This window comes from Ptychodera flava, unplaced genomic scaffold (assembly GCF_041260155.1).
Source record: "Ptychodera flava strain L36383 unplaced genomic scaffold, AS_Pfla_20210202 Scaffold_28__1_contigs__length_4768798_pilon, whole genome shotgun sequence".
NCBI classification, from domain to species: domain Eukaryota; kingdom Metazoa; phylum Hemichordata; class Enteropneusta; family Ptychoderidae; genus Ptychodera; species Ptychodera flava.
In genome coordinates this window covers 1,321,734-1,347,718 of record NW_027248350.1, presented here as the reverse complement: position 1 = coordinate 1,347,718, position 25,985 = coordinate 1,321,734, and the positions used below count along the sequence as shown (strand labels likewise).

Sequence of the window (25,985 nt, the reverse complement as noted above, 5' to 3'; positions counted from 1 at the left end):
TACTGTAACCCCCCTCCTTGTAGAGATTTTATCAAGGAGCGTCCCTCAAGTGGCAAAGGCGTGTGAAGATTGGTACAATATCATACGATAAGGAGATAGCGTCATACTTTTAATTAATTATTTGTAGAAGTTGAATGAATACAATCGAGTACGGGATATTCCATGGTGTGATCTTGTTTAATCATAAGAAACAATCAAAGAATGGAGGGAAAATTTCCACGTGATAACTATTATATGATGATGATAATTTAGCAAGTTATGTAAGTTTAGTATATGTAACTTGGTAGCGTATGTGCACTAATGATCAGAATTAAGACGTGGCGTGCTGCAATCTACACCTTGATGTGTATCAGCTTCAGTTCCTGAAAGCATTACGATCCAGACTGTACCTCAACTCGTAATTCCCCTAAATATACAAGCGCGTGTTTAAAACAGATAGCGTAGGAGAGCGCTGAGAACCATACTTTATGCGAGGCAGTTGACAGGCTGGGATAAAATGAAATACTTGGTACAATGTAAGTACATCTCGGCCGAGATAAGCCAACTATAGTTGAGAGAAACTTGCTGCTAACCGTATGAAATCCCAAAATTACTAGATTTCTTATTTTTTCTAATTCGTCATCGATCTATGTCGTTTTGTATTTTCGTTTTATACCTGCTCAAAAGTTGTTCATCTAGAGTACCTATGTGTAGTTTTCACTGATGCCATTGAAATGGTCAACCCTAGCTACTCAACACAAAAAAGTGATCATGGTGGCATAATCAGGGGATTGTTACACGGGAAATATCACCATTATGTACCAAAGAAACAGCGTGGGCATGTTGATCATTGGTGAGGTGCTGTCCATAAAACATATTAAGTGCCGCCAAACCGATTGTTGTATCAGTCGATGATTACAACATCTGGAGGTCAACCTATATGGTCAGTCTAAAGTCTAATCAAAACACCGATGCCTGGCTACGTTTACCATTAAGGCGTCCGCTACTCAGACCAAGCTTGTGCAGGAGTTGACAGTATCATAAGAACCTGTTTTCTGTAAGCGGGACAATTTCGGAATTTCGCGTGAGACACCTTGTTTATGTGGAGACGGCTTTAAGGTATTGTTACCCTACGAAGTGTGAAATATCTGAGGTCCCGACATCTCTAAATTGATCAATAGTTTTCTTGATCAATTGTGTATGTCACAAATAAAATACTCAGACCAATCGGACTTAGGAGTCATGTCAAATTAAAACGGAAGCGATTACGAGCGATCTGCTGTAGGCCTACCACGACCGCGCGCGATGTTGCACAGCCGGGAAACGGGCGCTAATGCGCAAATGGGTTTCACGAAACCCTATCAGTCGATAATGATTTTGTCATCCTATCAGCAAATCGGCACACTGTAGATATTTTTTTTTCTTTTTTATTTACACTTTTAATCAGCGGCCGAGTAACTCAATGAGTAATTTCATCGGGCTCAATAAATACAACAATGATAATATTGAGAGAAAGTACATGTAAAAAAGTTGTTCACAAAGGAATATTAAGTTTAGCTTAACCTTAAACTGTATAATATTAGGAGCGTGTCTTATGTCGTTTGGCAGAGATTTCTAGAGTTTTGTAGCATGGTAAAGACAACTCCGTTGACCAGTATTTCAAGGGAATTTTAATGCCATTAGCGTGTTCAGATAATGAATTGTTTGTCTGTTTCAGACGGTTCGATTAGAATTTGAAGTTACCAGAAGATACTTTTTACATTTGCAGTCATCGAGTTTGCCGTAATCTAATCAGAAATCGGTGAAATGGCATCATTCATTCTATCATTAACAACGTCAATAGATTGACCATTTGCAAGCAAAGTTTAGTCATTGGCGTACATGTGTAAGCTTGAAGAATCAACACATAACGACAGACCGTTGATAAATAGCTAAATAACAATGGGCCCAGGATTAAACCTTGGGAACACCAGCAATAATATTACGCCTCTCTGACAAACAACCTAAATAACTAAGAATTTGTTGCCGAGTAGCGAGGTAAGATGTAAACCAGGCAACAACATTAACTGCTAAACCGTTACATGACAGTTTCCTTAATAAAATGTCGTGGTTGATAAGATCAAACGCTTTGGACAGATCAAGTAAATTAGAAGACTGTTGAAGTAACCCTTGTCCATATTATGTAAAATTTCATCGGTGAGCCGAATCAACGCAGTTTGACAGGAAAAGGTTTTTCTAAAACCAGACTGGGTGTCAATCGGTATTTTTCTCAAACCAGACTGGGTGTCAATCAGTAAGTTTGTGTATGACAAGTAGTTATAAAGAACATTATGAACATGTCTCTCCAAAACTTTACAAAAGAAACGGCAAAAAATTAACTTGGACGATAATTTAACATATCTCAAACATAACTGCACCTTTGTACACAGGAACAAATCTTATACATTTGAAAACATTAGGAAAGTGTAAAATTTTACACTCATATTGAATAGGTAAGTAAGGATGTCAGCAATTGCAGGATCACCAAGTTTTAACAGTTTGGAATTAACATCGTCCACACCAGTTGATTTCGCTGTTAATAAATACGAAAGCACAACGTCTCTCTCAATAGAAGGAAATTCAAACTTGGTGGCATAACTTAATTTTGTCATCACCAAAATCCAGTCAACAGTCAAAGTTAACAGAGTTGGATGAACAATAGGAACTATCAGTATATTGACTGATGCGTATAAATGCTGATTAAAGGCATTTGCAATATCTACATTATCTGTGAGGAAATTTGAGCCTACTGTAAAAGGGGGACTACTTGAAGTGTTTGACTTCATTATACTGTCATACATGCGTCAATTCACACGGGACAAAATGCTTGATATACAACAATATACACACATATACTGACTGCAATCATTTGTCAAATACAGTTAAGCTACTTGTGTCATGTCCTATGAGTCAGCACCCATTCGCATATCTGTATCTCAATGTCACGATCCCAGCATTCAAGCTCCTACAATGCTCAAGTGCACATCGTAAAGATTCAACCATGGTCAAGACAAAGAAAAGTAAGGGCCGCATGCAAGCCACCGGCCGCTCATAGACGAGATCGAAGCGACGCCCAGTGCACCTCAACAAGCACCTGCCAAACGTCGATCGCCAAGTGCGGGACCAAAAGTCCCTCATATTTTTTTCACAATATTTAGTATGCACAACTTTTATCTACTCATACACCTTCCGCGCCAGGTTTAAAATTTCAATGAATTTCCTCGCCACAAAGCTAAATATTGATGAAAGAGTTGTAGATTCCATTTCCTTATATGCTGCCCTTTCCGTTATGACATTTTTGTAATAATTCCATGGAGGAATTCTAAAAATACCTGAGCGATAATATTAATACGCCAAAATAGGTAAAACCAAAGCCAGCAGCGCAAACGTAATCGTAAACTCGTCGTTAAAAAAAATAAAGGTGAAACTCAAAACAATAAATAAATCAAGAGTTTTAGTTAATGTTCATGACATTTGTAATATCTCAACTATATCCTGTATGTTGTGGGTTCGAACCCGATTGAAAACTTGCCGTATTTTCTATCCTGTATGTTGTGGGTTCGAACCCGATTGAAAACTTGCCGTAATCTCAACTATAGTGAGATATTACAGCGAAATGAAAAAAGGTTAAACCAACGGGCTTATTTCAGATGTATTTTTCATTTTACAATGTGGTGAATAAGCTCGATTTCCCATAGAAAACGATGGCGTTTAGTGTACCGTACAGGTTTTACACTTCTCGCCGATTCAAATTCCTCATTACTGAACCAATGACGGTGAAAAATGACACAATTACATTTCGATTCATATACAAAACCCCTATTATTTTAGATTTTTAATTTTTTGAATTTCTTCACGTAACTTATTTTAAGTGCATTTTCTTTGTTCCAATCACTGAACTATATAGCTGTCATCATTAAAATGGAAATATTCCGGCGTTTACATATGCAGAACAAGGTTCTGAAATCGACGCATTTTAACCAGTAAGCGTCTATAAAGTTTTACAGACCAGATACCTGTCAAACTGTTGTCTTTTATATCAACCTTAGGTGAATATGAACGGTGAAAGTCGCATTAGTAATATGGAAAAAATAACACAGACAGGAGGCGAAAGAGCGCAGAGTCTTCACTGTAATAACGTTATCGATCGATATTCTTTTATCGGAAATTGATACAATGTTGTGTAGCTCACTCACGCGTCATTCCAAGGTCACAATGGCGCCAAACATTGTCAAATGTGCCAAAATATGCAGAAACATACAAGCATCACCAAAACTGAAAAAAAGGCGTTGATTGATACAAGAAACCAACGGATAACGTTGATGTCATGGTATGTAACATTACTTACAGAGACGGTGTTATTTCATTGAATAACTCTAAATCCAGTGACTATCTCGCTATGATTTATTCTCCAGAATTGGAGATTAAAGAAGCAACAGAAACAGCCTTTTCTGCTTCACATCTGGATATTATCTTTGAATTTGACTCTAATGGTCACCTTTCTACTAGGCTATATGACAAGACTATATAACAAGAAAGATGATTTCAACTTTATATTATCAATTTTCCAGACCTCATCAGCAATATTTCACTCTCACTAGCTTATGCGGTATACATTTCCGAGCTTATTCGATATGCGAGAGCATGCAGTTCAGTCATATGGTGATTTTTTAGCGAAACATAGCCATCTCTCTTACAAACTGTTAAATCAAGGTTACACCAGAGAAAGATTTATCTCGACATTCAAACCGTTTTTGGCAGGTATCACAAGCTGGTAAATAATACGATATATCTCTTCGACAAATGATCGACGATGACATCAGTGACATTGGAGCTTAGTTGGTGACCACAACCAATCTGGCTTAGACATTGATATGTGGCGGATGCCACATGTGGGGCAGAATGCGCTTACCATTTTAGTAATATCTGACATCTTTGCTACAGGTCCATATATCTTCCTTTCATGATTTTGACTTGGTTGTGCGTACTGGTGCTTTACTGTTCGTTCTGAATTGTTCTGTTTGTATTATTAATTTTGACCTAGGATTTTCGGATTGTGGATTGGTATGATTGCGGTTACTACGACCAGGTCGATGCTCCTGCTGGTGGACATATTGTCCCCGAAGGCATCATCCACCTGGTACTTGTACATGATAATGAATGACTGTATAAGAGATATACTCACACCGGCTGGGACGTCGCCACACGGGACACAGTAGCTCAAAAACCATGTGTCCCTCGGATTATTTTTTGGGATGTTACTAAGGCCTCATACGTGCAATCAGAAGGCAATTTTATCACAGAATAGGAGAATACGTCCAGACAATTAAACCATGCACATTGCTACTAATTGATTGTTTAAAATCATCTCCTTGCTACTAACTGATTGTTTAAAATCATCTCCAGTTCGTGATTTTACAGGTACCATCACAAGGCGTGGCATTAAAAACTGCAAAACTTGTAGTATGCTTTTCACTACAGAACAGTTCAGTAGTAGTTTTACAGGGAAATCCTATTCTACCAAATGTCTGTAACTTCTGAATTGTACTACCAAAACGTAATCTACGGAATTGTTTGTTCTCTGTGTGGGCTCATTTATGTTGGTGAAACAGGAAACAGCGTACGATCTAGAATGAACGGACATCGCTGTGGAGTGAATCGATCTTTGGACGTGCACCTTTACACGCACTTAACCAAGCCGATCACTCAACTTTGCCCATGCGTGGTCCGTATTCTTGAAAACAATATACCATCTCACCAAAAGTCCAACACTTAATTCACCATTCCATAGACAGAGAGAACAACGTTGGATTAGATAGTTAGGTACCGCAATGCCTTATGCTTGTGATGACAACATCAAAGGTTGCGGTTTCACGTTAAAAGTGTGGGTCCCATTGGAAATCACACTCACAAATACACAGGGCACCAGTTTGCATGCAAAGAGGATAGCAGGTATTTATTCAGAGATGTATTGAAAGCAGCTGAGTCTGGCTGATTAAATAAACTGTGGTTTTGTGAGATTCTGCGATATGTGCATATAGCGGCCATTCCGTTATCCTACTTTTCTAATGCATACTTTATAGTAGCCGTCATGTATCGGCTCACAAGCAATTATGGTGCCGATATTTATCTGTGTGCACTGTTATCTATCACACTGTATATAAATACAGTATATGGCTACCAAATGTTTTAGCTGTTCTGGACTTTACATGTATAATGCTTATTAATGTAGAAAGATGCATGCATAGTGCTTGTGTATGTCGCATTATTCAAAACTATTAACATATCCTGCATATGTTTGTAAACGAACTTGATGTGCTTCTGATTCAATTTACATCCACATGTTCATGTATAGTACATGTATGTTTATACCTATGTTTACACATGGTTGTTCAGTGACAGTTAAACAGACTGAGTTGATCATAATTTTTCTCATCAAAACAGTGTTGTCCATGAGGCGATAAACATATGTGATATGTTTCCTTCCCTAGAGGACTGTCATCGACGATGTGCATCTTGGTTAAAAGATTTGTAACATAATATACACCTAATATTACTAATATGTATGTATGTATGTATGTATGTATGTATGTATGTATGTATGTATGTATGTATGTATGTATGTATGTATGTATGTATGATGTATGTATGTATGTATGTATGTATGTATGTATGTATGTATGTATGTATGTATGTATGTATGTATGTATGTATGTATGTATGTATGTGTGTATGAATGAATGTACGTTTGCAGAGATATGTATGTATGTAGGTGTATGTAAATAGCAGGCCATACATGAAAAGCTATACCCATGTACACGAACGACTCAAAAATTGTATTTCTTTCCTCATTTTGTCAATACCACACAGTAAGACATATACTCCCCCATAATTCCTGGTTCTGTACAAGGATATGTACACACTATCTGTTGGTATGACGTACAACATGGCTAAGTCAAATGTAAAATCAAATACCACATTTTAATGTGTGATTTAAATAACATATTTGAACAATTGAAAGTATATTTAAACAATAACCAAATTCTTCATACAGCTTTACAATTCCGTTGTCATGATTTATTAAACTGCAGATTTATATTAAATATATTCACTTGTCAAATCAGTAGATAGTGATTTCATGTTAAAGCAAACCTCTTCAAAGTCTTTCAAAAATTTACCAGGTCTAATAATTGTCTCCATCCAAACATTGAAAGTAATTCTTTCGTTAATGATTCTACTGTATGTGTATGCAAAGATTACAAACTTCCTTGCATGCTTTTTGCAGATATTTCACCATAGTTTTAATCAGCTGCTATTTGTGATTTCGCCATATCACTGTTGTGTCATGGATGGTCACTCAAAAGATAATTAATTCATGAAAAAAAAATCCTGTAAATTGTGTAATATCTGATATAAGAAGACTATAAGTATGTAATATTTTGAATAACAAAATGAGTATAGAAAGTTTTGATCAAAACTCAGAATAACTCCATAATCATGATTTTTACATATCAGATGAATATAAAAATATACTCACAGGCCAGGTCAATAGTACTTTTTTAGAACAAACACATTCAATGGAACTTTTTTCAAAATAATACCAGGTCTTTCATGATAGTCTCCATCCGAACAATGAAAGTAGCTTTTGTCAAAGACGATTACAATGAATCTGTATGCAAGGGTCAAAAACTTCTTTGCATAATGGCTGGCGGATCTTTCAATATATTTTAAAGTAGTTGGTGTTTGTGATTTAGGCATGTCACTGTAGTGTCATGAAGGGTCATTCAAACGATAATAAATTCATGAAAACACTATTTTCCTGTAATATGTGTAGAAAAGATAATCTGATATATGATGACTACAGGTATATAATATTTCAATTAACAAAATGAGTGTACAAAGTTTGAACAAAACTAAGAACTGTGTGTTGAAAATACATACCCTACTGTAAACTCGCATATTATTTACGGAATACTTCGTTATTGTACCGATAGAATGCGGAATTGAACTACATGGAAATAAGCAATGGCAATACAATATATGATGTTAGTAAAAGTGTACGTCAATATAAAGCACAAGCCCTTGTTAATGCTGATACTACAAAACAAAGTCAAACATTAAAACCTAAATGTTTTGCAAGCTATCCATAAATGTCAGGATTCAGAAAACCTTTGTGTGAATAAATGTAAAAAAAGAAACTCTATTTCTTCATGTTCTCCTGGATTTAATGTTCTGTCAATGCATCTTTCGAGAGTCATTACCTTACACTTGATATTGGACAATATGAAATCAAAGACATGTATGTTCATATGATTGAGGTAATTTCTATATGGCTGCCAGGCTGCCATTTTGTTCATGTCCCGAACTTATTACTCAGACCTGTTTGAATCAAAAAAGCTAAGGCTAGTCAAAAAGAAAAGGAATATGAGGTTATATCGTATGACATTTTTTTTCAAATGCAATTTGATCGGATTTTACATGTCCCGAGAACTTAATATTGTTAAAAGGAAGACAGAGGTACACCAGCTTATTGGAAGATAGATACACATGAGAAAGTGTCAACACTATCTAACCCTACAAGATTTCTTGCATTCCAGCATTGCAATACTATTCTTGCATTTTATGGTAGAATGCGCCTCGGGGACAAATATTTGGACTCTCAAATTTTTACAATTCTTTTTTGATCTACCGCTTGTGGGGGCTAATATTAAAGCTTTTGGTGAAAAAACATTTTTCACAATTTTAGTTTTTAGAAAATATTTTTATTCTCTATAGAGTTAACTCAGGGATAACGGCCATTTTGAATTTAAAATATAGGTAATCATTTGTCTATTGTACCAAAATTTGCTCAGTGACCCCGACTTTTTTTCTTGATTTTGAAAAAGAAGAGTTGAAAAGGTCCTCGAAGAAAGTCTTAGCAAACGTTTAAGCCTTTCACTTTAAAGGCGCATACTACCTTAAATGCCCTTGTAATAACAGTTTAATACAATCCGGGGAATGAAGTAATATGTGCCTTACACATATGTAACACATTGTAATGGCTACTTCCTAGTAAGGACTGTCTAATTAATTTTGCCATTCTCTAACCTATTGCTTTGTCCTTAAACTGTTCGCAAACAGTAGTGATACAGCTCAAGGAACCGAACCAATCATTGTTCACCAATCATCTATCAGAACGTTTTTCAAAGTCGCAACCTCATGAAGCAATATAAGCTTATTAATGGCTTTACAAAATTGCCAAATTTCAATCTAAAATTTTGCAATATCATCAGCACCTTCTCTGTCCAGGTTATCGTCAATTGTCAACAACGTCTGTAATGGAAAAAAATATCATTCTAGAGTTATTTGCCAAAATTTCTTGAAGTGAGACGTTTAAGGCCCTGATTCAGCTGCTATTTAGCAAACTCGTGCTTCAAAGCAACCAAGTGTAACATGCTAATTTGAGTTTTCGATAAGTTTTCGAACCATGCATTAAAGGAATTTGATCTCGTGTATTAAATATGACATTAATTTTCATCCGGAGGGCCAAACAAAATAGTGCTATGCCTAAACTACATATTATCGCTTTTGTCCCACGAATTTACATCCCTGGTCCATTACATCTAACCACATATACTTGAGACATGCAAATTTGCTATAAACGGGTAATGTTAGGCAGCCCACTGAACTTACTAGGAATGTGAAGAACAAAGCACCAGCTGACAAGAAATGCCAAGTATCATGGTAGTCGTAGAAATCAAACCAGCTGCAGTCTTTGTTGCCCTCACGCGATATTGCCGGAGTTGTCTGCAAAATGAATTACATCACATCAATTGGTAAGTACATTATTTTCAAAAGAAAAAAAGTCATTCCGGTAAAGCTTGACTTTTTATGCGCTCTTGACAACGTCACACAAAAAACGCATATCTAGGGAACATAATCCAAATGGCTCTTTAGGCACATTCAAAGTAGGGCAAATAGTCTAAGAAATATGATATTGATAACACGATAATGAAATATCAATATTATCAATACAATACAACGCGTCCTAACAGTTTAAGTATATAAAAAGGGACATGCCGTAGACCTCAATGTCAAGAATAATTCATACACGTTCAGTTATTTTATCAAGTATTGCCTAGCAGAAGAGAGAAGCTCAACCCTGATGAAAAACCAAAACGGTTTTATTCATAATATTAATATTTCATAATGATGACATTAATATGATATTTCTTAGATTTTTTAGTCCTGGTTTGCCTGTGCTCTAGACAACGTATTAAACATTGGGCCCAGGGGCACCGACATCCTTTGTATCTCCACAGTGTTTATTATTCAACATGCATGTGAAGTTTGTCAAAAAAGTCAATTTTTTGGCATGAATGAAAGTTTCTTGAACTGGTTGTTACTGCTATAGAATAACAACCATTAAATGTGATTGTCAAGAGCTGGAATCTGTAATTCAGTGTGGAATCTAAGTATCGGCAGCTTTGATATGTGTAAAAGTGAATTAAAATATGGGAGTCAATAGATGAAAAATCTATTCAACAGAAATTGGTGAACTTATATAATGTTGAAGGGGAGAAAAAATTGGCAACAAACTATTGTACTATATATGGACAGTGGCTAATCTAAACCAAATTACTTGCCCTACCTGGAATGAACGTAGACGTACATATACTGCAAATTGGTGTTAAACTTGATTATTGGTATTTTTTTTCACACGTATCTATTGTCCATCACATAGAAAATCAATTCGGGCCATTATTAAAAACCATTTTGCTTGGTTCCCACACACAACACATGTACTTTGTCATATGTCTTGAGTATACACTAATCACAATATACATGTTCGAAAGTTTATTCAATTTTGTAGAGAGGCTCTAAGTCAGCAGCGCATCTTCATCTATGTGACTAAATATAAGTCAGCTTACCCTTTTTCAAGGGTGTATAGGCAAACCAAATTTAACTTTGAATTACGAAATGCAAGGTACAACATACAATATGGGTTTAAAAACAAAATATCAAAAAGAAATGAATAAAATATGGAAATGTTGTCTGACAGTCATAAGTATCAAATATTGACATTGGCGATAAAAATGACATCAATCACCCTGACCACAGCTACTCTATTTTTGTACTCCCATGCTCTGACTAGTTCGTTTCCTTCTGATTCTGCAGTCAGAAAAATGCAACAACTTAGCTCGGTGATTGAACCACTCTTTAATTATAGTGGGGATTTGGCCGAGCGGTTCTGTCTGTTTCCTCTCCACTAGGTGACTGGATGCCGTATGTTGTGGGTTCGAACCCCGAATGAAGACACTGTATTCTCTACCCTGGTTGATAGCTCTGCTGGTGGACAGAATTGTCCCCGAGGCTGTCTTTCGCCCAGTTTAAGCGATGTATGTATTGATTGCTTGGTAAAAAGTGTGTAAATGTGTGCGATGTAGATAGTTGAGTGTACGGCGGTGAATGCTTCTGAACTCTACAACGTGTGGAGAGGTTGCAGTCAGAAAAATGTAACAGCTTAGCTCGGTGATTTAACCACTCTTTAATGAGAGTGGGGATTTGGCCGAGCGGTTCTGTCTGTTGCTTCTTTTGGTGACTTGATGCCGTATGTTGTGGGTTCGAACCCTGAATGAAGACACTGTATTCTGATACGTTCTTGTCCACAGTAGGAATTTTATGATAACTTTCGCGTTGATTAAAATTCTGGCTTCGGGTAGCACAAAAGTTGCGATACTAAAATGGTTTGATACATTACGGAGTGACTTGCACATTTGCAGTCAACGTATTCTTTTCATACATAGATGAGAGTCTACTACATTCAAGCATTGTGATGTTGACAATTACATGCATGCTGGTGCGCGATTTCAAGTAGCCAAGAGGAAATTCTGATGGTCTTTTGGCGAAAATATAGGTAACAACAGTGAAACAACATTACTTATCGTGACAGTGCGAAAATGCATACTCAGGTCATGTATCATATCATGGCAAGTCGGATCATGCCATGAATCCACGATTTGTTGTCTCATAGTCTGACAATGCAAGTACTGCCTATATAAATCGATTAAAATATAAGCATACTCTCTCTTCAATAATCGGAGTCAACAATGATGTCAAAATCAACACACAACTGACGAAATTACCCAAAATAAGAGACGGAAGATTAAAAAATTATCGCTGTCACGGCGTATCCTCGAGAGCAAAGAAATGTTATTACCAGTAATACGCGCATGCGCATTAACCGTGGCCTCTCTCTCTGGCCAAGCTCATAGCTGATCTATATACTATGAGCCGGTGGGATTGCCTTCCTTGGTGGAACTGACAGATCTGCCGACAAAGAAAGGGATTTCCCAGTACCCGGTGAGTATGGTCTATGGAGGCAATCATTCTTCCGTTGATTGAAGGAGCCTTTTGTATCAAAAAATGCGCGATGGCGACTAAAGTACCATCACTGTTAACTTCATATTTACGAGACATGTTTCAATACAGGTGGTATAGTTTAAAATGTGAAAAATCGGACAAGCCTCAAGAAAAAGATGGTGTCGGTTTTGATTCTTCAACTCACGTATTTCTTTCTTTCAGCGCATGCGCAGACGATAGCTTTAGCAAACTTTACCAAAAATCAGCTAAAATTCAAGTAAAATCGATAATATTATTACTTAAAAATAATGCAAGGCAAACATCACCAAAATTTGAATATTTCTGACAACATTTCAACCAAACGAAAACCCATGCCAAACATCAAAATGATCAAATCGGAGATTTTGAAGACCAATTAAAAATACTGATTTTCACAAAAACGCTAAAAAAGTGACTTAACAATGAATAATTCAATAAAAAAAATAAGAAAGACCTATTGAGATATTTGCCCGAATGACCATCCAACCAAAGTTCAGAAACGTTACTGAAGGGTTTAGGGTTTTTAAGATGTCTCTGTCCACGGCATACGGCACACTGCACAGTTTCCGCCATCACATTAGTCTGTTGGACCCATAGGGTCCGAAGGACTAAAATGCTATCTTTTATATTGCGGCCCAGAATATTTTTTGCATGAACAGTTCAAGTGGCTGGATTTACTCCATTAATATGTGATATCTTCTTTGAAGCCATCGTCAACTCCTGTCAGTGACTGCAAAGAAATTGGTTGGTTTGTGTATGTGCATGTGCATAAATGTGTTCATGCGCGCATGTGTGAATATAAAGGTGAGATCTATCAAGTCGCGAAGTAACCCGAGGAAGCATGCACAACATCGCTTTTAGCCATGCAGCTGGTTGATTGCTGCCTGAAAGCACGGGTTATAAATTGATATTTATATAGTTTCAACGTGACATCGTAACTTGTAACAAACACAAGAAAGATTTGAAATACCTCTTTTGAGCAACTTACCCTACCACCTATTTTCTAAAGAATGAACAGCTTTCATATTTCCGCAAAATATATAGCGAATTCACTTACTTCCCATCGAGTTAATCCTTGCCTAAAGTAGATCCATGCTGGTATCCAGAGACCAATCGCAACGAAGAACCACAAGACGGAAAACACTGCATAACACTCCCCACAAACTGGCTGAAATAGAGAATTAGGAAACTGACATTTTGTAAACCGACTGTCTCTTAGAAGAATCAAGCTTGCTACATTTGAACTACTAAAACATTTCCGATTTTAGTTTGATGACAACGTATTTCTTAGGGACTTTTAAAGTTACATTGGACAAAATCTTAGTTATGGAACGGATATTACAGATAAGGGGTCGTCAACGTCTAATCACTTAAAGTCGTTCAAATTACGTGTTTTCCCAGCAAGTGTGCTTTTATGTAAATTCAAGTTCAAGTACGCATCTGTAGGGTAATTTATGTACCTTCATAATAATGTAAAACAAGAAGTACAAGCCTGAATTGATCATCAAAATGACCAACAAATATGTTTCAAAATCGTCAGGTTGTAAAACCGCAGCAGCTATGGCACTGAGAGAGAGAGAGAGAGAGAGAGAGAGAGAGAGAGAGAGAGAGAGAGAGAGAGAGAGAGAGAGAGAGAGAGAGAGAGAGAGAGAGAGAGAGGAGGAGAGAACATACAGAGAGACACGAAGAGAAAGAGAGAGTCAGAGAAAGATAGTCAAAGGTATACAAGGACAAACTTAATAAGTCATTAAGGGATAATAATCATGTACATTGGTTTCCGGGTGTTATCTCGAGAGAATCGAAATTTTAAAGAATTCAAAATACTTATCCTTCTTTCAAGAGGAGCAACGAGGGAAATATCAAGAATATCAACTGGCAATGATTAAGGGGAAATCAGGCATACAGTAGCTGGAACACTTTGAGCAGACATGAAGATATTCATTATGCAAAGCAATGAAATGTCAGACAAATCATAATGTAATCTATGTCATGGAGACGAACATCTTAGGTGTTGATAAAACTGAATAATAAGCATCAATATAGAACGGTAGCAAGACAAACGTGTATTCTTTCACATTACATACTGGTAAACATTTGCCAGCAACATACACATGTATGGTGAACATTTACTTACGCTGAGAGGTTGAATAAATTAACGACAACGATCAGAATAGTCTGACCCTAAGAACAAAAAGAGAGAAAAAAGAATTGATACATCACGTCTTAATTGCAATTCAAATAAACTATAAATTAGCGAGTCTGCTCAACTTAGACATAAACATTTTGCATTTAGATACCGAATCTTTTTTCTGTAATTATCAAGAAATAGAACTCATTGTGATCAGTGTGTCATATTCGGAAAGGGAACTGCGACATATGTGTCACTAATATGGACAAACATGTCAATAATATCCATGACAATGACTAAAGGGTCCATCAATATCTTGCAATGTGACATAGATGCGTGACGGAGGAAACTACGGGGTTTCCATCTTTTGAGGTATAGACCGCACCTCGGGAACAGATATTCGGACTCTCGAATTTCTACCACTCTTTTCTGATCTACGACTTATGGGAGCTCATTTTAAAGGTCTTGGAGAAATAACTACGTTCACCGTCTTAGTTTTTCGAATTTGAATCTCAAATACAGCAAAATCGTGGGTAACTTGTTCCGGTAGTTTCAAAGTTTGTCCGGAGACATCCGATTTTTATTGTTGTTTTAATAAGAGAATGGTTGAAAGTTTCATTTAGGGAAATTTGAGCAAAAGTTTGAGTCTTTGACTTTCGAGGCGCATACTACCTTAATGTGTTCCTGCTTACATCCACCCTTTAGGTTCCTGCTATCTGTACAGCTATTATTCTGATCAGGACCCAAATCATATGCTTGTACAATGCTTGTGCCATTAAAGGGACTTTAATTTCAAATAATTGCTTCATTCTCTTTGATCTTTACTAGAAATGCAGTTTCTTATATTCTTCTGCTCTACTCCTGAACTTTAAGCACTTAGGTATGCTTCTTGGAGTCGAAAGATAAAGTTCGTTCTATAAATATAACTGAATACACAGCTAGAAAAGATCGAACCTCGCACCTGTCATAATTTTTTGATACACAAACAAATATTCAACAAAATTTTAATAACTTACAATATAATGATAAACCCTTTTGGCACAATTTTAAATACATTTCTTATTTTTGTTAACCCATCATCAAAACCTCAGCCTCAGCCTGCTTTGTTCAGGCAGGCCAGGCAGCAAAAGACAAGTTCATGAAACATTTAAAGACGTTTAAAACATTAAATGTCGGCATGCAAGACTTACAATCACCACTTTTTCATCTGCGTTTTGAGTGTTTTCTGTGGAGGCAAAAACGAATGGAGGATGTCTGATTTATTTCATAATGAATCCATTTGTAAAATTAGCGATTTATGTGTCTGTCGCCTTTTGAGGGGACAGAATTGCTTCCCTTGGGATACAATTGAAGCTAAAAGCAAACATTTACTCAAAGTGATATTGGCACCGTCCAGAACATATGACTCACGGTTCAGCATTCCTTAATCCGTGTCACAAAATGTGTCTCTCAAATAACAGACATGCATAAATTGATACTGATATAATAATTATTCCTGATAATATTTGAACACCCCTTTATTTTAGTAAATGCATACGGGAGCCTGTTAGCTTTTATGGTAACTTAGCAGATTGACTCACCATCTGGCCTTCGCCAGTGTCCTTCGTTATAATACAGCCAAGTTAGAATACATGATGCGCCAATGTGCACGAAGACTAAAATTATCCAGAATGCTAGTGTCCCGCACACCTTACGAAGAATAACGAATTGAGATTGAATTATCTTCAGCTGAATTTCGCAAATCATAGGACAGATGAGTCCAACAAGGCCGGTCTGCATCAATATGCACGGTCTAGCCGCAAGCAATACGAACAATTCATGCGTATTCAAATACCTATAAGGTGGATTAGCACAACACACTTACTTAGAACAATGTGAAATTTAAAGGCTTGCAGTAATGTATCTTGCCTTCTGTAAATCGCAGCTTGATCGAGCAACTGAAACTTACCAAACCAAGGACAGCAATGATAGCGAAAACAGCAAGCCAAATATATGTAACATGTGCACTTGCCAGCTCATCTGGGTGTCTATTCTGAAATAGTTTCAGTGTCGTAAGGCATACCATAATATACATGTAGGAGGTATCTGTAAGAAAAGTTATATTCATGTACATGCATAGTAAATCTATTTAAATGACTGTAAAGACCTACGGACAAGTAATTCTGAAAAGTTTGAGAGTCATGATACTTAAGTTACATATACAATTAATTTGTATTTGTAGTAATTTGTGTTATTATTTACAACACTCTGCCTTTAGCATCAAGCACTCTAATTTTTCACGATGACACATGTATACTTGTGTGTGTCTTTCTGTCTATCTCTTTGTCATAATAGCATCTTTATAATTATCGTCGATGATATGATCGCTTGCTAAGAATTATAAACAGTAGAAAATACATTTTGTCGGTGTCTCTCCCCCTTCTCTCTCTCTCTCTCTCTCTCTCTCTCTCTCTCTCTCTCTCTCTCTCTCTCTCTCTCTCTCTCATATTATCACTGTCATCGTCATCGTCAGGAATGTGAAAACAACAAAAGTTACACTTGCATTGGTAAATTCTTACAGGATCGGGCCTACCATAGAAATTATGTGTAAAGCCTCAGAAACATACAGTGAAGATACCAAAACCTGCTAGTGTGACATCCAATTCATAAAGTGTAGCCTCGGAGACCTGAAAGTGAAAGCAAAAAATCCGTAAAGTGGAGCCTCCGAAACTTGCAAGTGTAACATTGATTTCCTTCCTTGACCACTTGTGGCGCTCTTCATCCACTTCCGTCGCCGACGCAGGAACTCCGCTTTTTTACCATTAGAAACGTTTTTTGTTTACAAACTGCTATCAACGAACAGCTACGAAGACTGAGAACAACTTACGAACGTTTCAAGTCAGAATTTTATATGGTTCTTTCGAGTACTTTGTTATAATTTCAGTAGTGGCCGGGGGGAGGGTTACCCTGTATTGCCTGTGACCATTGGTACTCCGTCCCCGACGAAATAAGCGCTTTTGCGCTGTTTTACCACATTAGAAATGTTTTTTCTTTACACAATTGATATCAATGAACAATTGTAAAGACTAAAAATTACAGGCGAAATTTTCAAGTCAGAATTTAATGTAGTTCTTTAAGAGTACTTCGTTTAAATTTCAGTTGTGGCTGGGTTGGTTCCTGAGGCCAATCATCTCAGACCCTTGCAGTTTACCATACCAGGCCGGTGGTACCATATACACACACGAACGGCGGTTTTGACTCCACGTTTTCGCCTTTCACACACTTTTGACCAAGCAATACTGATCTACTTTAGATTTTCTACTAGACATAAATGGTTATTTTGCAAGCCTCATTGCAACTCGGTCATTATTTGTAAGAAAATGTAGATTTTTGACATCAGTAAATGGGTGTTGATGATGTGCATGTAACATGGAGGTACCAGAATGAATTGTAACCGCTGTACCGCTGAGGACACACTAAGTGTGACTTGTACTAGTGCAGCATGATGTAGAATGCTTTAACTTCTATAAGATTTGTGAACTCACACATAATATGTGATTGTTTAAAATAGAGATTAAAATGTGTAATATCTTTTGTATCTTAGATGCAAGTGTTAAAGTGAAAGACCGTACCTTTATTGGACCCATATACAGCAATATTAAATACCATGTATGGAGATCAAGCAGAGGTGAAACATAATGCATGTTTGTATGAACATTTAACATGCTACCTAGAATAAGTGGCGGTAATATCTCTGTGGCCTGTGTATCATACTATTGCTTTTTAATAACCAAACCTGTAAAGTTTAATGGAAACCTTTTATTTTGCCTTTCCTGTTGTTTTCATCTCAAGATACTTAAACCTCTGAAAGAAGGGAAGCCGTAGATCTCTATTTCTGAAGCTAAAAATCTTGGTCTTTTGATTTGTTAACAGAGAAATACATAGGTGTTGAGAAGCACTTTCTAAAATAAGAATGTTCTGGACATAACAAACAGTGAAACTCGAGCATGAATTTTATCATTCTAGATTAGTGTTTCTATTTTCACTGCATATTCATGAAAATCTCTGCTATATTTCACCGGTTAAAATCATAACTGCAACTTACAACAAGTGAAAAAAGTTTTTACTTCATTCTTCAAGACTCAAAGGTGCACCATCACCAATGCAAGGATGAACATACGGTAGAACTTTTAGACAAATAAAATTTCAAAATTGGAAAAGATAGAAGCATTGAATTGAAAGACTGATTTTTTTTACAATTTTCCTCTGATATACATCCTTTAAATATTCGAACAAATTTTTTATATTCATGTCTGTATGAAAAGCCTATGCTGCTGTCTGCTTAAATTCTCATAGCTTGTAAAATGCTAAGTTAAACACAGGGGATCTAACAATAAAGATGAGGTGTTTTATTATCAATTGTATGTGAAATCAGAGAAATTTAACTGCCAATTCCCTGAAAAATAATTTATGTAGCCACACGATATGGCGTTTGTTGCAGTGTGTACATCTGAAGAGACATTTAGAGGGAAATAGACAAAGGTAAAATACATGACATAGTTCGATCTCAATAACTGACATTCCACCCCCTTGTGCCTTCTTGAAGACCAAATGCAGGAGAACACCTTCTGAACAGTAAGGCTGGGATTGTAATTATTTTGAGCTATTACCTAAGGAGAGAGTGGATCTGAAAAGTATTTGCTGATCACAGATATGCTCACCCCGCTTCCAGGAGATAAAATATTGACTGAACACCAACATTTACTTTTTCCAGGCTGGTCAGTATGGTGGTTATATAATTCGTGTTGCAGCTGCTCCTAAAAGAAGACCACTGAAAAGTATGTTCCGTGAGACCTTTGACAACAACAGTTTGACCAGACTGCACAAATACTTAGGCTGTATATCATGCATTTCACAAATAACTGATGATATTGCAAATAGGATTATATGGGTGAATGAGGCTTTGTGAACATCAATCAAACACATAAAGATGAATTTGAATCTGTAAAATATGTTAGCTTTCAGCAAAATCCTAACAAGACTTTGAATAACATGCGGCAACGCATAACCTTGAGAGCCATGATGTGACTCTGGGGGGGGGGGGGGGGGCGGGGGGCTTTCCACTCACAAGTTTGGTGTGCAACCAAACTGCAGGTCTCTACACACTGAAAAGTTTATTATTACGAGTACCAAATATGACAAGAGCTTTGATCTACAGAAAATCTATAAATCCCATCTTAGTGTCCACTCTAACTGTAAACCCTACCAATAACATATTAGAACAGACACAAAACAAAGATAATGTGGATTCACTGGAGCACCATATCAAGAAATGGTCATGGAAACGTTTGCTGAAAGTGATGACAATGGCGTTTTTCACATTCTCAGGGCCACTGTTACTTACTGAAAGGTTCTATGTTTTTTCAATTTAAATTTACTTTATGATCATAATTATCGGTGCATTGTGATGATATATTTGTAGCTTCTCATGTGAAAATAAGGCTGCGTTCAAAAAAATGGTGAGGGGGCTTGAGGAATTGCGATTGAAATCTTATTTTTTTTCAGATCCCCCCTCAATACCCTCAAAAATTTCAAGTCCCCCCTCAATACCCTCAAAAATTTTCATGTCCCCCCAAAATTACCATATAGCCGCATATTTATTAAGAATACGCGTAGAGTAAAAATAAACATGTAATGTGTCGTTCTGCACACAGATGTTCAACACTACCTCTTATCAGCAGATTGTAGAACCATATAGGCCTACCTAGGGCAAGTCCTTAAATTGATGTCACACATTTTTCCATTTAAATTAGAGTCTTTACTGTTCAAAGGTTTACTTTCGTGTTATTGTACTATGAGATGTGAAAATTTCAATCACTGCACGAACTTGAATGGTTTTCTATATTGATTTTAATTGATTTTAGAAAAATTGACTTTTCATCGTACATTTGTATAAGATCAAGTATGGTGACCCCATCTTTTTTCTCTAATATTTGATTGTTCTCATATGCCAGAATTCAAATATCCATGGTGACTGTTAATCCCCTAGTCTTCTATGTTTTGCTGTCTGGCTGGATCTGGTGTACAGGTAGATGTATGTTTCACTGTCATTTGAGTGTCCTATGACCAAAACTCTTCTTTAACTACATCAGAGTCGGAGCTAAATGTATCACTGTCACTTCCAGTATGTAGTAGCAGGGCTGTAGTTGTGTTAACTTTTTATTTTGACAATATTTTTGTTCAGTTTATACAATTGTGTTCTTGTTCTACTCCCTACAGCATGTTGAGCTGTCCAGTATTCAGCTTGCCGACACAGCCTACGTGTACCGTGCATTTGTTTCATTCAATTATCACCAATATTTAGACAAACGGGCTTTGTTGACAAACTGAATTGTGTTTTTCAGCATGCTGTAGAGAGACACCAGAAACTGTGTTTGATACATTTCATAGAAATATTGAAAAATTATCGACAGTTGCAGCTCCTGCCCCATTACAAGGCCAACTTGTTTTACAAAAATTTAATGGCATTCATACATTTTCAGATTTTTTCGAGATTAAAGACATAAAGTGCGACAAAACGGTTCTAGATTTTGTATAATTATTACTAACCTTGGAACCATTGGACGACATCAAAATGTTGGGAGTCAAAATTTTTCAGTTCCCCTATAGGCAGAGCAAAACTTTGAAGTCCCCCCGACTACCCTAAAATTTTCGAATCCCCCCTGAATTTCTCCAGCCCCCTCACCATTTTTGAATGCGGCCAAAGCTGCTGGAATCATATAAAATTATATCATGTAACTTCCATATTTTATTACGTTTTTGCATTGAAGTATTGCAACAATTTGTGGATAGTTTTTGTCTCAGTTTACAGCAAAACTTTCCTGTTTGATGTCGGCGATTATTTACATGTAAATTATTTTAACTTTGTTGAATATGTGCATTAAATCATACCATTCACCTATATCTTGCAATTTCTTTTGTTACCAACGATGGATACCAGTAACAATAACTTTCAATGCGCTTTATCCAAGTTTTTAGCTACCTGCTTATTTGCCACTACTTCAGGTCTGTACGTATCGGTCCATGCATGTGTTGCAAGTGTTGCATACGGTATGTGACCTATGTGGATCGACCTACAATTTGAAACGTCTGGGGACAGTTGCTCATGGATGGGCCGTAATAATGTACACTTTCTATATAGCGGCAATTGACCGTGTTAATATCAAATGACTGTGCGTCAGGGCGTTTAGGCAAAGCTGATGTCAAACCAACAATAAATCGTTCCGAATAGAAGCTCTGTAAGCTATTATTTCTTTTGAAATTTTATGAAAACACACGCCTGTTCCATTTAAATTTAGTCTGCAGTGTACACTGGTCACAGGCACCTCCCCTGCCGCTACTAAAATTTTAATGAAGTACTCTGAAAGAACTATATTAAATTCTGACTTAAAACTTTCGTCAGTAGTTCATAGTCTTCAAAGTTGTTTGTCGATAGCAGTTTGTAAATAAAAAACGTTTCTAACGTGGTAAAATCGCGTTCCTGCGCCGGCAACGGAAGTGGATGCAGAGTGCCAAAAGTGGTCAAAGAAGGAAATTAATGTTACATTTGCAAGTTTCGGAGGTTTCACTTTCCGGAATTTGGCTTCACTTTCAGGTCTCAAAGGCTACACTTTATGGACGGGATGTTACACTTGCAAGTTTTGGTACCTTTACTGTATGTTTCTAAGGCTTTACACATATGGTAGGCGTGAGGAATGAAAGTCATTAACTCTTGTCAACGTTACGGACACGTATAAAATTCCGATGCCATGACGATTAACTCACCAAACTGATAGTTTGACCTGTTTGGACATACATGATACGAACCACTGAACACCCTCCATTATGAGAGCAATACCAAGAGCGTAATGGAGACCGAAGTACTTCTTCGCCATCGTCATGTAAAAAAGTATCGATTAACAGTACAGTTTTGTTATCTTCGATGGTCCTGGAGGAAAACACTTCATTGGCCCGAAATCCCCCTCCTTCCGTAAAAATTAACAGCATGTAATTTTAGATTATAACTTAGTATCAGTAATGTAGCTTAAAGTTCGACTTTATGGAATTAAAGAATGGTCGTGTTTGCTTTCTACATTCGCATAAGTGTTACGGAATACGAGTGGCTAAATGTAAAAAACTCAATTTACACAGTCACACTTATTTTATAGATAGAACAGACGGCAAGGTATATATAGAGGGATTAACAACTATATATATATATATATATATATATATATATATATATATATATATATATATATATATATTGCGGATGAATAAATTTGCGCACGTCTACTGATCTGGTTGCATATTTTCTGTTTTTTTCTGTTGGTAATTTTGACACGACAGAATACACAGAAATTATATTATCATGCTCTGTCCATTGCATTTAAATTGGTCGAGCTGAACCACGTGACTTCCCAACAATACACAGTAATGGTTTGTTTTCATTCCCGTAAATATTAATTATATCGTAAACACAGCAACTTTACGGCTAAAACGAAATTTGTGAGTGTACAAAGATCATAATCAACCACAAAATAAAATGGAGCATTTGTGGCCAAAGTTTAGACGCTTTTATTCAAAAAAAAACTCCGGATTTGGGATATTTTGCAGCGCGTACTACTCACTGACAGGTTCTGGGGCCCAGTTGTCGTTCTCACGGGAAATTTTCGTAAATTTTGACGGTACTTGGGGTTCGTTGATGATATAATTGAAATAACAGACTCCGCGCTGACCATTAACGTTTATTTATGGGCGCGGGCGAGAGGAAAGCCAAATTAACGGGCTCGGCAAGCCTCGCCCGTTTATTTTCGGCTTTCCTTTCGCCCTTGCCCATAAATAAACGTAATGGTCAGCACGTCGTCCGTTATTATATAATCCCATGGTATTTTTCTCTGTTTGACGTCATCGTATACGAGTGTTTTTCGCGGAGCCGTACAACTTCGAGCCGAAGGCGAGAAGTTGTGCGGCTCCGCGAAAAACACGAGTATACGATGACGTCAAACAGAGAAAAATACCATGGGATTATATATTTATCACATGAACAGTCTCCTTATTTTTCTTTTGACGTAGATGGATCAAAATTATCGTAACAAATTGCATGAATTTCGTCGCGATTTGTGTTTTACTTACGCGGATTACTTTCATTTAAAGAGTAAAGCGACCCGTCACCCAGGAGATACTTTCATTCATAAATCCCATCAAGCTGAAATTTGCTACATTAAAGGGTATCTCCACCAACCAGACGTACGGATTCGGTCACGTGAACGTGTCAATCATTGTCTCGCGCTGTACCGATGCCAAGGCAAGTTGGCCATCGGCGGACATAGCTTTCACCGTGCTAGCGACGGATAACCATAGTATTCAGAGTTACTTAGAATATTTACAATTATATTTATGAAGTAAATGAGACGACACGATCGAAACAGTAATTCTCATTCTCAGAGATGCCGTGGCTTTCAAAATATCACACAAGTTTACGACCTTTGCGAGCGCGAAAGATTCCGTTCGATGACACACTCATTGCATGTCTGTGCCCACAACGTTGCCGTCACCGGTCTCTGCCGGTGTCAACTCCTCAATCCCGATCTCGGTCATCAATGTTTTCGTCTTACGAACTTTGATGTTTGCATTGACACATATCTCGTCCATGGATACATCCTAATTTTGTTGACGGAAACTCTGTTTTGAGTGTTGTCTGAGTCAACTTTCGAAGTACATGGGATTCCACAGCGCTGCACACAGCTCGACAGCTTATGTCTTCGCTACAGCATTATGCCGCGCTGGAAGTTTGATTCCGAGCGAGAATTTACGGAGTTTTTGTGTGATTAAGGAAATTGATCGTTGTTAGTCGAATGACTTTAGGCTTGTGCCTCCTATGTCGCTTTCCCGAAGATTATACTATACTCATTTATTCAGTTTGAGGTGTAGGTTTCGGTTTTATCGCCAACCGGGATCGCCAGGTACGACGTCCACACGACTCGACTGGAGCCGCGACGTTACTGAGCCATTATATAGAATAACGATCGTCGGTATCTCCATTCGATTCTCGGGGAAAGCTATTGTTTTAGCGACTTGAAATTTCGTTCGGACAAATATGCCTTCTATGTTTCCATGTCTGGATTTATCGGGTCACCTTTTGTAAAAATAATGTGTGAGCTAGCACGGCATCGATCACAACAAATCTGTTCGTGTCGCGACGCCTGCATGTATGAACGGTACCAGGTACGAAAAAAGTTCCGGTTGATGACGTACAACAGGGGTAATTCGGATTTCTTATCCGTCCTGTTCTACGTCACACAGGTGGAGATTCGGGCCAGTTCATGTGATAATTTCTCTAATATACTACCAGATCAGTAGATGTGTGCATATTTATTCATCCGCAGTTACCAAACCATGCTACGAACAACACTGGTGCAATCTGTACATTGCAAGTAATATATATATATATATATATAATATATATATATATATATATATATATATATATCCGAGTCCCACCTACCTTCAGAACGAGTCTCTATTAAGTTTGCAGTTGTAGTCTAACCAGATCGAGGCCCTATATATGTACATTTTCGCAGTGCTAGCTGTAACCAGGTCGGGGCTAAATGTTAAAATGTTTCGTCTATATCAAATCGAGGCTCAATATAAACATTTCAAAGCTGTATGTATGTATGTATGTATGGTATGTGTGTGTATGTATGTATGTATGTATGTATGTATGTATGTATGTATGTATGTAAACATACATACATACACACACATACATACCTACATACATTTACACATATATACATACATACATACATACACACAAGGAGATATATGCATGAAACTTAAGTCACAGGTACCATTACTTTGTACTTAAAGTAATTTTGTTGTTATTTATAACGCTCTGCTTAGCATCGAGCACTGTAATTTCCCACGAGGACATCTGTATACTTATATATATTATATATATATATATATATATATATATTATATATATATATATATATATATATATATATATCTCCTCTCTCTAGACATTTCCATAGGTTCTATTTCTTAAGCGTAATTGTGAATTTTTTACATTTGGCGCCTCGTAACGTAAGGCACTCCCTTTCGAACGATTTTGAAACCTTCCTTTCTAAGATGTAAATCACTCTGAGTGGAATAGGAAATATTTTGGATAAGTGTACGAAGCAGTTGTGATTTTGGTTTGTGATATGAAGAACTTGATGAGCTGTAAATAGTAAAGGATAAAGAGTAAATTTATTTCGCCTTTCATTGCCAAACGATAACCGAAGACAGGTCTAGCCGCGTTCCATACAAAACTGAATGATAACTCATAATAGAATGACAGTTTTTAATCTGCTGTATTTAGTCATGTGTTTGGCTATGTGAAGAATGCAATTATTTTGATTTTCCTACAAAATGTTACATTATAATACCTCCG

At 36.9% G+C, this 25,985-nt stretch overlaps 1 long non-coding RNA gene across 1 annotated transcript in view; it reads right to left on the bottom strand.

Moving 5' to 3' along the window:
* LOC139127051 (uncharacterized) overlaps positions 1 to 13,945 on the bottom strand; it is a 68,281-nt gene extending 54,336 nt beyond the window's left edge. Inside the window, exons 1-2 of the long non-coding RNA XR_011550910.1 lie at positions 13,860 to 13,945; positions 13,457 to 13,567 (exon numbers count right to left, since the gene is read on the bottom strand). This is a non-coding gene — a long non-coding RNA (uncharacterized lncRNA). The remainder of the gene's footprint in view (positions 1 to 13,456; positions 13,568 to 13,859) is intronic.
* Between the last annotated feature and the right edge of the window lie 12,040 nt (positions 13,946 to 25,985).